This window comes from Protopterus annectens, chromosome 4.part0, assembly GCF_019279795.1.
Source record: "Protopterus annectens isolate FY-2018-M chromosome 4.part0, PAN1.0, whole genome shotgun sequence".
Taxonomy (NCBI): Eukaryota; Metazoa; Chordata; order Ceratodontiformes; family Protopteridae; genus Protopterus; species Protopterus annectens.
The window spans coordinates 34837414-34849972 of record NC_056733.1 but is presented as its reverse complement, the minus strand read 5'-3'; positions in this window follow the sequence as shown (position 1 = coordinate 34849972).

Below are 12559 nucleotides of genomic sequence, written 5' to 3'. Positions count from 1 at the left end.
TTTGTTTATAAGTTTCATGATGATACGTTCCATGGCCTTGCAGACCAGGCTAGTCAGGCTAATGGGGTGGTAGTTCCCAGGGTCCGTGGTGGCTTCCCCCTTGTCGAGTGGGATAACCGTCACTGTGCGCCACTCAGCAGGCACAAAGCCTGAGGTGAGGCCATGATTGAACATGGTACTTAGGTGGGGTGTCAGTTCGTTCTGTAGTTCGTGTAGAACGCAGCCTGGGATGTTGTCTGGTCCCATGGATGCTGTGTTCTTGGCTTTGGAGAGTGTGGTTTTTACCTGTGCAGCCGTGATTACAGGAACTTTGCATTCTTCCAGTACAGAGATGGGCTCTTTAGGGGGTGAGGGGGGGGGGGTAAAGTTAGCACTGAACCTATCTGTCAGGATGTTGGCAATATCAGTTGGGTCTGTATATTTAGTGCCATTGTGCTGTAACTCAGAGCAGATCCGAGTGTTGCCATTGAGATTCTTGACATAGCTACAGAATGCTTTGTGGTTGTCTTTAGAATCAGTGGCAATTTTGTTTTCGTAACTAGCTTTGGAGGATTTTATCAGGGATCGCAGCTTCTTACTGAGGCTGACCAGGGAGCTCCTCCACTCATGGGATTTCACTCTCTTTTGCAACAGTTTCTTCCTTCTGTTGTACAGTTTGTTTATGGCAGGGGACCACCAGATTGGCTTCCTTTTTTTTGGAGGATAGCGTCTTGGTTCTGTTTGGGATAGCACGATCCATGCACTCATGTAAGTGCTTATAAAGTGCAATTGTGTAGGATTCAGTAGTCGTAACTGTACTGCCCATCTGCATGGGTGTCATGAAGTTCACCACTTCTGTCTTAAGAAGCATGAAGTTGGCTTTGGAGAAATTTTTTACCATGGTTTCCTTAATGGGGGGGTGGGGCAGGATGTGGATATCTAGGGTAATTAGCTTATGGTCGGATCGGACCAATGAGGCATTGACTTCAGGTGTGCAACACCGGTCACTCATGTTGGTAAAGACTAGATCTAGGATATTGTTGCCCTTGGTTGGGGTGTGGATAAGTTGATCTGGGGCATTGGAGTTTATGAATTCCGGAAAGTGTTGAGCGAAGGAGTTGGTACATGAGTAGTTTTCCCAGTTAATGGTGAGGTAGTTGAAATCACCCATTATTAGGGTGTTTGGTTGAACCCTAATATTTTCCAGTACATCAAGAAAAGAAGAGTGGGAATCCTGGGGCATGGTGGGTGATCTGTAGCAAGCTACAATTTGGACTGCAGTTTTGCCCAGAGTTAGTTGCACTTGGATAACCTTGGCTGCATTATGCTGAGCAACTAGCCTGGAGGTGTGGATATCCTTAATGAAAATGGACACCTCCGCCTTTGGTGTTCTGGTCCAGGTTACACGGCCGAAAAGTGTGGTATGAGTTATAGCCTGGTAGTGCAGGGGTGCTCTCTAGAGCCTTGAACCAGGTCTCAGTCACTGCACAGATATCGATGTTCTCCATTTTAAGGAGTGCCTCAAGTGAGTGCATTTTTGAGATTTAGACTTCTAGCATTGAGTAGCATCGCCCTCAGATTCTGCTTGCCTGTTCCTATTACAGTGGTGAATTTGTCATTTGAACCTTGCCTAAAAATGGCACTATAGGGGCGGCAAGTACCTTAGCCAGTATCCGGAATCCCAGGGGTGACAGGTGCAGGCCATTTCTGGCAAAGCATCGTGGTCTGTCGACCATGTTACCCCATGCAGAGAGATACTGGATCCCTTTACAATGGCACCAGAAGCTTAGCCAATTGCTGAAGTCAATCATTTTGTCCTTGTACTGCAGCATCATTCTGCGTGACGGCAGAATGTTACTCAGGGCTAGGGTCATACCTGCCTGGGCTACAAGATCAGTGTGGGAGTGGTAAGCACAAGTCCAGGGAGGTACGTCTCAGGTTGTTCACACCAACATGGACAATGACAGAGTCATATTTGTTGTGGAGTTACCTGAGTGCATGGGTTATGTGGCGGCTCCTGGCACCCAACAGGCAGCTGACAGTAACCTTCTCCTTGTTTAGCCTGGTGAGTGGGACATCAGTGTGCCTGACTATAGAGTCACCTATGACTAGTGTGTTGGGTAAGTTGTTTTGCCTTATTGGCTGTGGTTGAGTGGCACACTGAGTCTGCGGGCTATGTGTCATTTGGGTTGTGTTGGGACGGTGGAGGTTGCTTGCATTTCTGCTTTGGAGGTCTCTGTTGCTTGAGCAGATTATTATTGAGAGCCTCCGCAAATGTTTTTGTGTTTCTATGTGTGGATTTTGGTGGTGTAGATTTAGTGAGACTATGTGATGAGTGTGGTGTGGTGCAAGTGTTTACCTTCTTCTCTTGACTGTCAAGTTCAGTCTTGATTGGAGAGCGCTTTACCTCCAGTTGGGCTAGATAAGTGCATCTCTCATAGGTTGTAGTGTTGGGTGGTAGGAGGAGAGGGTTGTCAGTGTACATGAGGCAATTTCTACATTGCCCCAAGATGCCCAGATTCATCAGATAGACAGAAGAGAACACTGGGAGCTGACCCTTGGACATGCCTGAATAAAAAACTATTTTCCTCTAGATAAGTGAAGAAAGTGAGTACAAGAGCTGTTTTTCTCTAAGCAAGTGAGGAACGTAAGTACCAAAACTGTTTTCCTCTAGGTAATGAGGAAGGCTGAGTGCTGTAGTAATCAGCAGGTTATTTAGTGCTTACAAATTATGAACAAGTGCTGATCACGAATAAGCAAATTCAAGTGCTAAAACTAAGAATCTGTATCTGGACTAAACTAGTTACAGGAAAGGGGGGAAACAAGTGCAAATGCGGGCTTTTAAATCATACAGTTGAGAGAGCTGGAAAAACTGCCCAAACGGCCAATAACTACAATTTCTGGGCCAGAACCACTCCTTATGTGGTAGATAGGTTACCTAGTGCTTACCACTCCCACTGATAAGCTAGAAGGCTTCCCTCCAACACAGAAAGCTTGGGAGGGCTCAGAAGCTTACATACAGTTCTGGATACAGCAAATCTGAATCTGGACTACACTAGTGCTTACCACTCCCACAGATAAGCTAGAAGGCTTCCCTCCAACACAGAAAGCTTGGGAGGGCTCAGAAGCTTACATACAGTTCTGGATACAGCAAATCTGAATCTGGACTACACTAGTTACAGGAAATGTATACATATATATATATATATATATATATATATATATACACACACACACACATACATACATATACACACACACAGAAAAGTAGCTAAAACAGCAGCAAAAACAATTCAAATGCAGTGTAAACTAGCACACTTAAGTATGTAGCAATGTTATACCAAACAATTAAAAAATGCAATTAAATTAAAAATGACTAAAAATAAGCGCAGAAGGAGTCTATTAGGTAGAATGAGGTAAAGAGATTGGACTGGGGGGAGTGTCCCAGATCAAATCTACAGTGGGGGCGGGCAACTGCAAAAGCCTCCAAATTTAAACAAAAACACAAGAATAGGGAGGGTGGGTGTGGGAAAAACAACACAAGAATAGGTAGGGTGGGTATGGGAAAACCAACACCTTCAGCAGAGATCTGAAAAACTATATAGTGAGGCACAAATAACAGTGCACAACTCTGAAGTCAGCCAGCAATGACATAAAATTAGTCAAACAACAATTACTACTACACAACTCTGAAGTGGCAGAAAAATATACTCAGCTCTGTATATCTCCAGATAGTTTGAAGAGCACTCTGTCAGGACACAGGAAGGCTCCAGCAATGATATGCAGACTTGATGATGATCAACAGATGCTTATCAATATACAACATGAAGTAAACGTGCCCAAACGTTATTCACACCTTTTTCACACATTTAAAAGTGTTCAGCTCACAAACTGTGCAGACTGCAGATGAATAACCCTGCTGTAAATTTGTGTCCACCCATCCAATGATCAAGGCAAGCCTTAGAGGTAGCCAATGTAGGACTTTGATCTGCAATAACTTATTCCAAGCTGGGACCCTAACCATCAGAGTCTTATTTATTGGTGGTTGTACATTTAGATCGTCCTGTCTTTTTCCAGGGCTGCCTTTGATGGACCACGTGAAAAGGCTTAGGTTCATAGGCAGGTACTAGGCTATCAGCCCAAGGGCCTACGTAAGCCTAGCCAACAAGGTTCCCTGGCTTACGCCACCTAAGAAAGTTATTTTCATGTGCCACTGTCGAGCAGAGACACAGAAGTGATCCCCGGGGTGCATTTCCTATTTCCCATTCACTCATCAAGATTTTTCTTGAAGAGTGCTAATGAAGAACTTTGACATAGATGGGTAGCCTGCTCCAGAGTATGGGAAGTCTCTGGGACAGGAATCTATCCCTCCAGCATGTCCTGTTTATTGTGGCGACAAGGTTTAGGTCCCTAGAGTGTGTAGCTCGGAGGGATTGGGATTTCATTAAGTGTAGCATGTCCAACAGCTCTGGGTTTGATATAGCTTTATATGTTAGGCAGAGATCACCTCGGAGTAGGCGATATGCTAGCAAGTAAAGCTTGAGGTTTTTGAGGCGGTCAGTGTAGGGCATTTGTTTGAGGCCAGTAATCCTCTTTGTGAGGTACTTCTGTGGCCTTTCCAGCTGCTGCAGATGTCTTGTGAGGTACATTCCAAAAGAGGCGTTGTACTCTAATGGGTCCGAGTGTTGAGTAGAGAGGAATAATGACCTCTTTTTTCCTGGATGACAACCCTTTTATGATGAGGTGTGCCATGTAGAAGGGCTTCCTGACTACTGTGGCGATGTGACTATCAAAAGAGACTACTGTCCACCTGGGTCCCAATGTCTCTTATAACGCATTTGGTGTTAAGTAGATTGCTGCCTATGTGGTAGTTCATGGGTACAGAGTTTTTAACAAAGGGGATGACACTGCACTTTTTGGCATTGAGCTTGAGGCCATGGCTCTGACACCAGGCATCTGTCTCAGCGAGGCCCTTCTGTAGATGTCCACATCATTTGGGGACTTGACTATGGCTCTTAGTTTGCAGTCATCTGCGAACTTCATTAGCCAGAGGCCTTCTGTGTTAGCCTGTACTTCAGAGAAGTACATACCAAACTGAAGAGGTCCCAGGACGGAACCCTGTGGTACTCCACTTGTCACTGCTTTGAAGTCAGATTTGGAGTCTGCAACTTTTAAAGTGTGGGATCTGTCAGTGAGCCAGTTGGCAACCCAAATTGTGACGTAGGGATTTATACCTAGTTTAGTGAGTTTAGCTATAATTCCAGAATGGGGGATGGTGTCGATAGCCTTGGCGAGGTCAAGAGAGGCTGTGTGAACCACCTTACCCTCATCTACGGCTTTGGTGACGGCCTCAAAGAAGTCGATCAGGTTCAGGAGGCATGATCTGCCTTTCACAAACCCAAACTGGGTGGGATCCAGAGTTTGGAGGTTACCAATGTCTTTGTTTATGAGTTCCATGATGATACGCTCCATGGCCTTGCAGGCCAGGCTCGTCAGGCTAATAGGTCGATAGTTCCCAGGATCAGTGGTGGCACCCCCTTTGTGGAGTGGGATAACTGTTGCTGTGTGCCATTTAGTCGGCACAAAGCCTGATGCGAGGCTATTATTGAACATGGTACTTAAGTGGGGAGCCAGTTCGTTCTGAAGTTCATGTAAAATGCAGCCTGGGATGTTGTCCAGTCCCATGGAAACTGTGTTTTTGGCTTTAGAGAGTGCAGCTTTTACCTGCGTAGTTGTGATTACAGGGACTCTGCATTCTTCCTGTATAGATAAGGGCCCTTTAGGGGGTGGGGGGGTAAATTTAGCATTGAACCTATCTGCCAGGATGTTGGCAATATCAATCAGTTGGTTCTGTAATTTTCTTACCTTTGTGCTGTAACTCAGAGCAGATCTGGGTGTTGCCATCGAGATTCTTGACATAGCTATAGAATGCTTTGTGGTTGTCCTTGGAATTAGTAGAGATTTTGTTTTCGTAGCTAGCTTTGGAGGATCTTATAAGGGATCTCAGCTTCTTACTGAGAGTGACCAGGGAGCTCCTCCACTTATGGGATTTTACTCTCTTTTGCAGCAGTTTCTTCCTTCTGTTGTACAGCTTGTTTATGGCAGGGGACCACCAGATTGGCTTCCTTTTTTTGGAGGATAGTGTCTTGGTTCTGTTTGGGATAACACGATCCATGCACTTGTGCAAGTTCTTATAGAGTGCATTTCTGTAGTATTCAGCAGTTGTAACTGTATTGTCCATCTGCATGGGTGTCATGAAGTTCACCACTTCTGTCTTAAGAAGCATGAAGTTGGCTTTGGAGCAATTTTTTACTGTGGCTTCCTTAATGGAGGGTGGGGGTGGGATGTGGATATCAAGGGTGATTAGCTTATGGTCGGATCAGACCAATGAGGAGTTGACTTCAGGTGTGGAACACCAGTCACTCATGTTGGTAATGACTAGGTCTAGGATATTGTTGCCCCTGGTGGGTGTGTGGATAAGTTGATCCAGGGCACTGGAGTTTATGAATTCCAGAAAGCGTTAAGCTAAGGTGTTGGTGCAAGAGTAGTTTTCCCAGTTAATGGTAGGGTAGTTGAAGTCACCCATTATTAGGGTATTTGTTTGAACCTTAATATTTTTCAGTACATCAAGAAAAGAGGAGTGGGAATCCTGGGGCATGGTGGGGGATCTATAGCAAGCTAAAATTTGGATTGCAGTTTTGCCCAGAGTTAGTTGCATTTGGATAATCTCGGATGCATTATGCTGAGCAACTAGTCTGGAGATGTGGATATCCTTAATGAATATGGACACACCTCTGCTTTTGGTGTTTCGGTCCAGGTTTCATGGCCGAAACGTGTGGTATGAGTTACAGTCTGGTAGCGCAGGGGTGCTCTCTGGAGCCTTGAACCGTGTCTCAGTCACTGCACAGATATCGATGTTCTCCATTTTAAGGAGTGCCTTGAGTGAGTGCATTTTGAGATTTAGACTTCTAGCACTGAGTAGCATTACCCTCAGTTTTTGCTTGCCTGTTCCTGTTATGGTGGTGAATTTGTTATTTGAACATTGCCTAAAAAAGGCACTATAGGGGCAGCAAGAGCCTTAGCCATTATCCGGAATCCCAGGGGTGACAGGTGCAGGCCATCTGTGGCAAAGCATTGTGGTCTGTCAACCATGTCATCCCAAGCAGACAGATACTGGATCCCCTTAGAATGACACCAGAATGTCGTTCACTGCACCACCATTGGTGAAGAAATTAACCCCATGCAAGGCTGTACAAGTTGTGTATCTTGAATTACCTGAAATGATTAGCTGGCCGGGTCTTAACAAAGGAAAACGTTTTCATAATTCTATGGTTCCATAAGGTATGTAAACTTAAAATACATTTCTCAAGTGTTGTTGAAGCCCAGGTTGATGTACTACATGCCACACCAGAAGGCCGATAGTCAATGGTGCAACTCCCAAAACTAAAAATAAGGGGATTTCTGGAACATAACAGAAAATTGCAAATGTTGCCGTCACACATTAAAAGACTGTTTTATTTTGCAAGCCCTTCTCTACCCACACCCCCTACTTATATGTACTAACTCAGAGATTGTTGTACCTCGGAGAAAATTTAATTCTCCGAAATGCATCTGTATTGGACTTGGCACATACCCCCCCCCCCAATTATTCACCCTCACACACACACACTGTAATTTAAATGGCATTTGACTATTGCCAATATATCTAAATTTAAAGTCCACAGCTTCACATGTTTTGCCCCCCCAAGACAGGTCTGGCATCTCTCATTTCCAATCAAAATTACAAGACAGGTCTGGCATCTCTCATTTCCAATCAAAATTACAAGTATGGGGTTTTCCAACTTGTTAAACTAATTGAGCTGGGATGTACCTCTCAATATCTTGTATCAAGAATTTTGGGCAAAGCCAAAATAACTGGGTGACAATGGCCCAAAAATCACGGACATATTTTAAGTATTGCTTCTATAAATTTAGAAAGAAGACAGAACCTTTTCTGAAGGATATGACATTTGAAACTCAAATATATATCATTATTTAGTGCCTTAACCCTCAAAGAGTTGCCAGAAAAACACATTTTATGAAGAACATGAAGCAAAATCTGGACATCCTGCAAAATTCTGGACAATTGAGAAGTAAATACAGATGCCTGTGAAAATCTAATGGAGACGATGAGATACTTCAGTCACACATATACCCACCCCCCAACAGACATAATAGGACATTAGTCGATGGAAAATGGCAGAGCCGTTCTATTAGGATATTGGGACAATTTTTCATCAGGAACAACATTGGTGTTCGAAGTACTATGAATATGTCGGTTATAAAGAATCTCACTGAACAATCTGCAAAAACGCTTTGCAAAACTACTGCAGGTCAGGCATAATGCTTGCTAATTATGCGGCAGTATAATCTGACCTACAAAAAGTTTAACACTAGCTCTTGGAAACCTGCATTACTGATTACTGTAGGAATTACAATTTCAACAATGTTCTGTGAAATTTTAAGATGTTCACAACAATTTTATAAAACTATGCAGCTCTAAATCATTATAGACCTTAACGAAGGCTATCACCTTTTAAGTGCCCAAAGTGGGACATTTTTTTGTAGAAATGTGAATGTTTGAAGTACACAACATACCTACAGCCAATGCAGAAGACAGAACTTCACTTTTTTGACAATATAAAAGTTTCTGTGTAGTATTTAAGTTGCTTAAGCTACTTCTTATAGCATTTAGGTGTTTCAAATACAAAATAGCAAATTTATGCAACTATTAACAAAACTTAAGATATATTTTTTGTCCTAACATCTCAGGACATTTGCTATTTTTTTTTCAGCAGGACACAACTGCCCAAAGAGGGACTATCCCACACAAAGAAGGACAGGTGGTAACCCCAATCTTAATAGCTCCTACATGTTTTGAATTTACGACCTAGAGTGGGATCTGGTGTCACACATTTTACCAACATCAGACATTTTAGGATATAGATTGAAAGCCATTTGGGTGACAACCAAATGGCAAATGGAATCTTTAACTTTCACTCTTTAAAATAGTTAAATTGTTACTTAGCCCCACAGCTCTCATCCAACAAATTTTAAAAGATCACAGACAAATCCAGAAAAAAATCAGGTAAAAGTAAAAGAAAGAAACATCTCTTAATGATTGTCGTTTATTGAGTATAATTCACCACATTTCCACCAAAAATCATCAGTTTTAGGAGGGATTTAGAGAGACAGAGCTAAATTGGGAGTCAAAATCAGGGACAGTTGGGATAGCTCTGAACCCCTTAGTCCAGATAGCCATACTTGTAACATGTCTGTTGTCTTGCACTTTTGAAGAATAACAAATCTGTGACTGTAATATGTCTGCCATTGTTTATTGACAGTAATCTTCTACTTTGTGCCATAAATCCCATATTCCAAGAGGGACAAACTTATGAGATAAAAGTGAAGATGCTCCTGAAACTAAATACTTAAGTAAAAGGTTGGGTACACTCGGTGACAGGATAGGAGCTGGGCTCAGCCAGGCTGGTCCTGTAAATGTCTGTTTGATCAGTGTTCAGAGCCGGTAAATAAATTTAAATAAATTAACGTAGTAGGTTGCAATGGCAAAAAAGCATACATCCTTAAGGTACTGGTGCTGAACCAAATAAGAACTATCAGTTGAACAAACTGCCTCTAAACTACTTTCCGAGAGGGTGGGAGCCAGTGAAGGTCTCGCAAGCAGGATTTAGTCACTAGTTACTAGTCCACACACTATTATTCCTACCGTTTTAAGATGTCAGTATGTTGAAGTGAGCAACCCATTGTAAGGTGTCTTTACCAAAAGTAATAATGTACACAAGGTTGGGAATCATACCTCTCTACCTTTTGGCACAAAAAATCTGGACAAGGCCAAAAATAACGGGGGGGGGGGGGGCAAAGGCCCAAAACATAGGGTCAAATTTTAAAATATTTCTTGCATAAACTTGGAAATTTGCTAGAATAAAAGGTATTGTGTTAGCATGCATTTTCTGAAGAACATGAACTCAAACTCAAATATCCATATTATTCAGTGACTTTTTTCAACGATTTGTCAGAAAGCCACAATTTTATGAGGAACAGACCAGCAAATATGGGCATTCTGTGAAAAAGCTTTACAGTTGAGAGGTACGTTGAAGTACAATCACTAACTTCTGCCCCATTTTCAATTAAATGGATATGAACAGGGACGTACCACTTACTTTACACAAAAAAGTGCTGATGAAGTCACACAGCTCAGTAATTATGTGCACTTAGTCTAATTCCCTTTACTGTGTCTTTTATTACATTTCTGTAATACATCCAAGTCCTAAAATTCCAACGGTATACTCAATTCAGAATAAACCCCAAATTCTTGAGAACAGCATCATGCACTGGATATTGTATGGGTGTCAAGTTAAAAAGATTTTGAGAGCAATACATAAATTATCAGTATGTTAACAATTTAGCAACATTGTGTAAACCCAAATCATGACTATCCTGTATTAACACTTAAAACTATCTGCTTCTAACTTTCAGCCGCTTTTACAACACCCATGATCCTAACCTCTGAACCCTATACTCCTCAGAGGTCCTTACCATAATCCCCAATGACACGTGCCTTCCACTCCAATGCTTTCTCCGCAAACACCTCTCTCTAAATCCTTCCAAATAATATAATTTCCCCAAAACTCACATTGTTAGACTTCTGTGCCCTTAAAACATTTCATGTTTTTCTGCAACATATTTAGACTATTGTCACATCTTCCTCCCCTGTAACACATTCTTCTTCCATCTCTTTGCTATGAGTAACTTAACCTATCACATATATTGTTTTGCTGTGACCCTAGAACCTTGCCATGGTCAAATATTTCAAAAAAAGTTGTGGAAATTTCTATAAGGAGGCTATTTTAAACATTACTGAATCTTCAAAATATGAACAATTATGGATGGATTTTTTTTAAATGTTCAGACAGACCAACTAGTATGGTATTTGTTTGATACCTATATTTGAACTAGGAAATGTCATTTAACAGCACACATGCTCAAACTTATAATTATCAAGTTTAAATAATCAGTGACATACACTACTAGGCCTGCCTTTTGAGGAAAGTCAGAACTCAATCACAGGGCCAAGGGAATTTTATTCATAACAAAAGTGTAGTAGTTAAGTCGTTTATAATGTGATAATTTTCATTAAACTCAAATGTGTAGTTCTGGGCTATTAACTTAATTTGTAAACAGGATTTTTAACACCTTTATATCATTCTAAGGGCATACAAGTCCTGCTATTGGAGGTATTCCACACCACAAAAAAAGCAAAAAGGCACACAGACATAATATATTTCAGGCCATTCAAAAGTAGTAGCTCATATATTTTCTTAGCGTTTTATACTGGCAGAAAATTGGATATTTTATTTAACTTTGGAAGTCTTACATGTACAGGTCTAGTTTTGACCATTTCAATGGGTAATAAAACTCAAATATTGTAAATCAAAACATATGTTTTAGCTAGATAGTTATGTAAAAACGGGCTCTTTAGCACATCAACTGTAACACATAACACTGTCAAATTAAATGTACCTGTACCTCTCTACCTAAATGAACCCACAGGGTTGGAAACCCAAAACACACGGCAAGAATGGGGCTGACCTGAACTTCTGCCTGTTTTTAAACGCACTTCACATTGGCCAGCACTGTGGCCTATTTCCCTTAAACATCCTTTCATGATACACCAGTATACACTTTTAGATATATTCAAAACACACACACATACATACACACACACAGACTTCAATTATTACATTTACCAGAGGAATACAAAGCAGTAAGACAATCCACCACTAGTATTAATAGGTGTGCCCATCTGCCTCTGTGTGCCTGTATGCTTACATGAAACTGTCACAATAAATTGTTCCCATAATGAAAAGCTGTAAAGGTATAATGTGGAAAGTAAAGGAAATACATAGACTGTATACTGCTACTCCTTAAACGGATGCCTTTTTGAATATCTAATAGTACCACAGGAAGGTTGCATCTGAATGTACCGAGACTGTCATTTTGACGTACAATGGAATGTCAAGAACGTAAAAACGAAAAAGAGAACTCATGGCATGGAACTGTATCAGCCAAAAGTGTTTCAATGACGGAAAAACTTTTAGGCTTAATAACTGTGATCTGCAAGAAGCTCATTTCGCTTAGAAAGAAAGTACAACTCTGTCTTCTCCGCATTAACTTAGCATGCTGGCATGCTGTGGTACATTAATGTGCTACTATTACTACTACTGTTGTAGTTATTAATACACTACCGTCTCTGACTGGCTGAATTTGCAACTTCTATCACCTTCAGCTTAAGCATTTTTAAAATAACCTTACTAAGTCTGGGAAGGTGTTACACAAGGGTAATAATAGTGTTTAAACCTAAAGGTATATTTAAGCAAAGGGTATGGCAAGGCAGTTTCACTTCATAATCTCGAATCGCTGAAATGCCAAATTTCGGCATTTCGAGACCATGAAGCGGAAACTGCAGAATATCGAAAGTGCATAAGAGCGAATTTGAATATGTCGAATCCACGCTTATGCA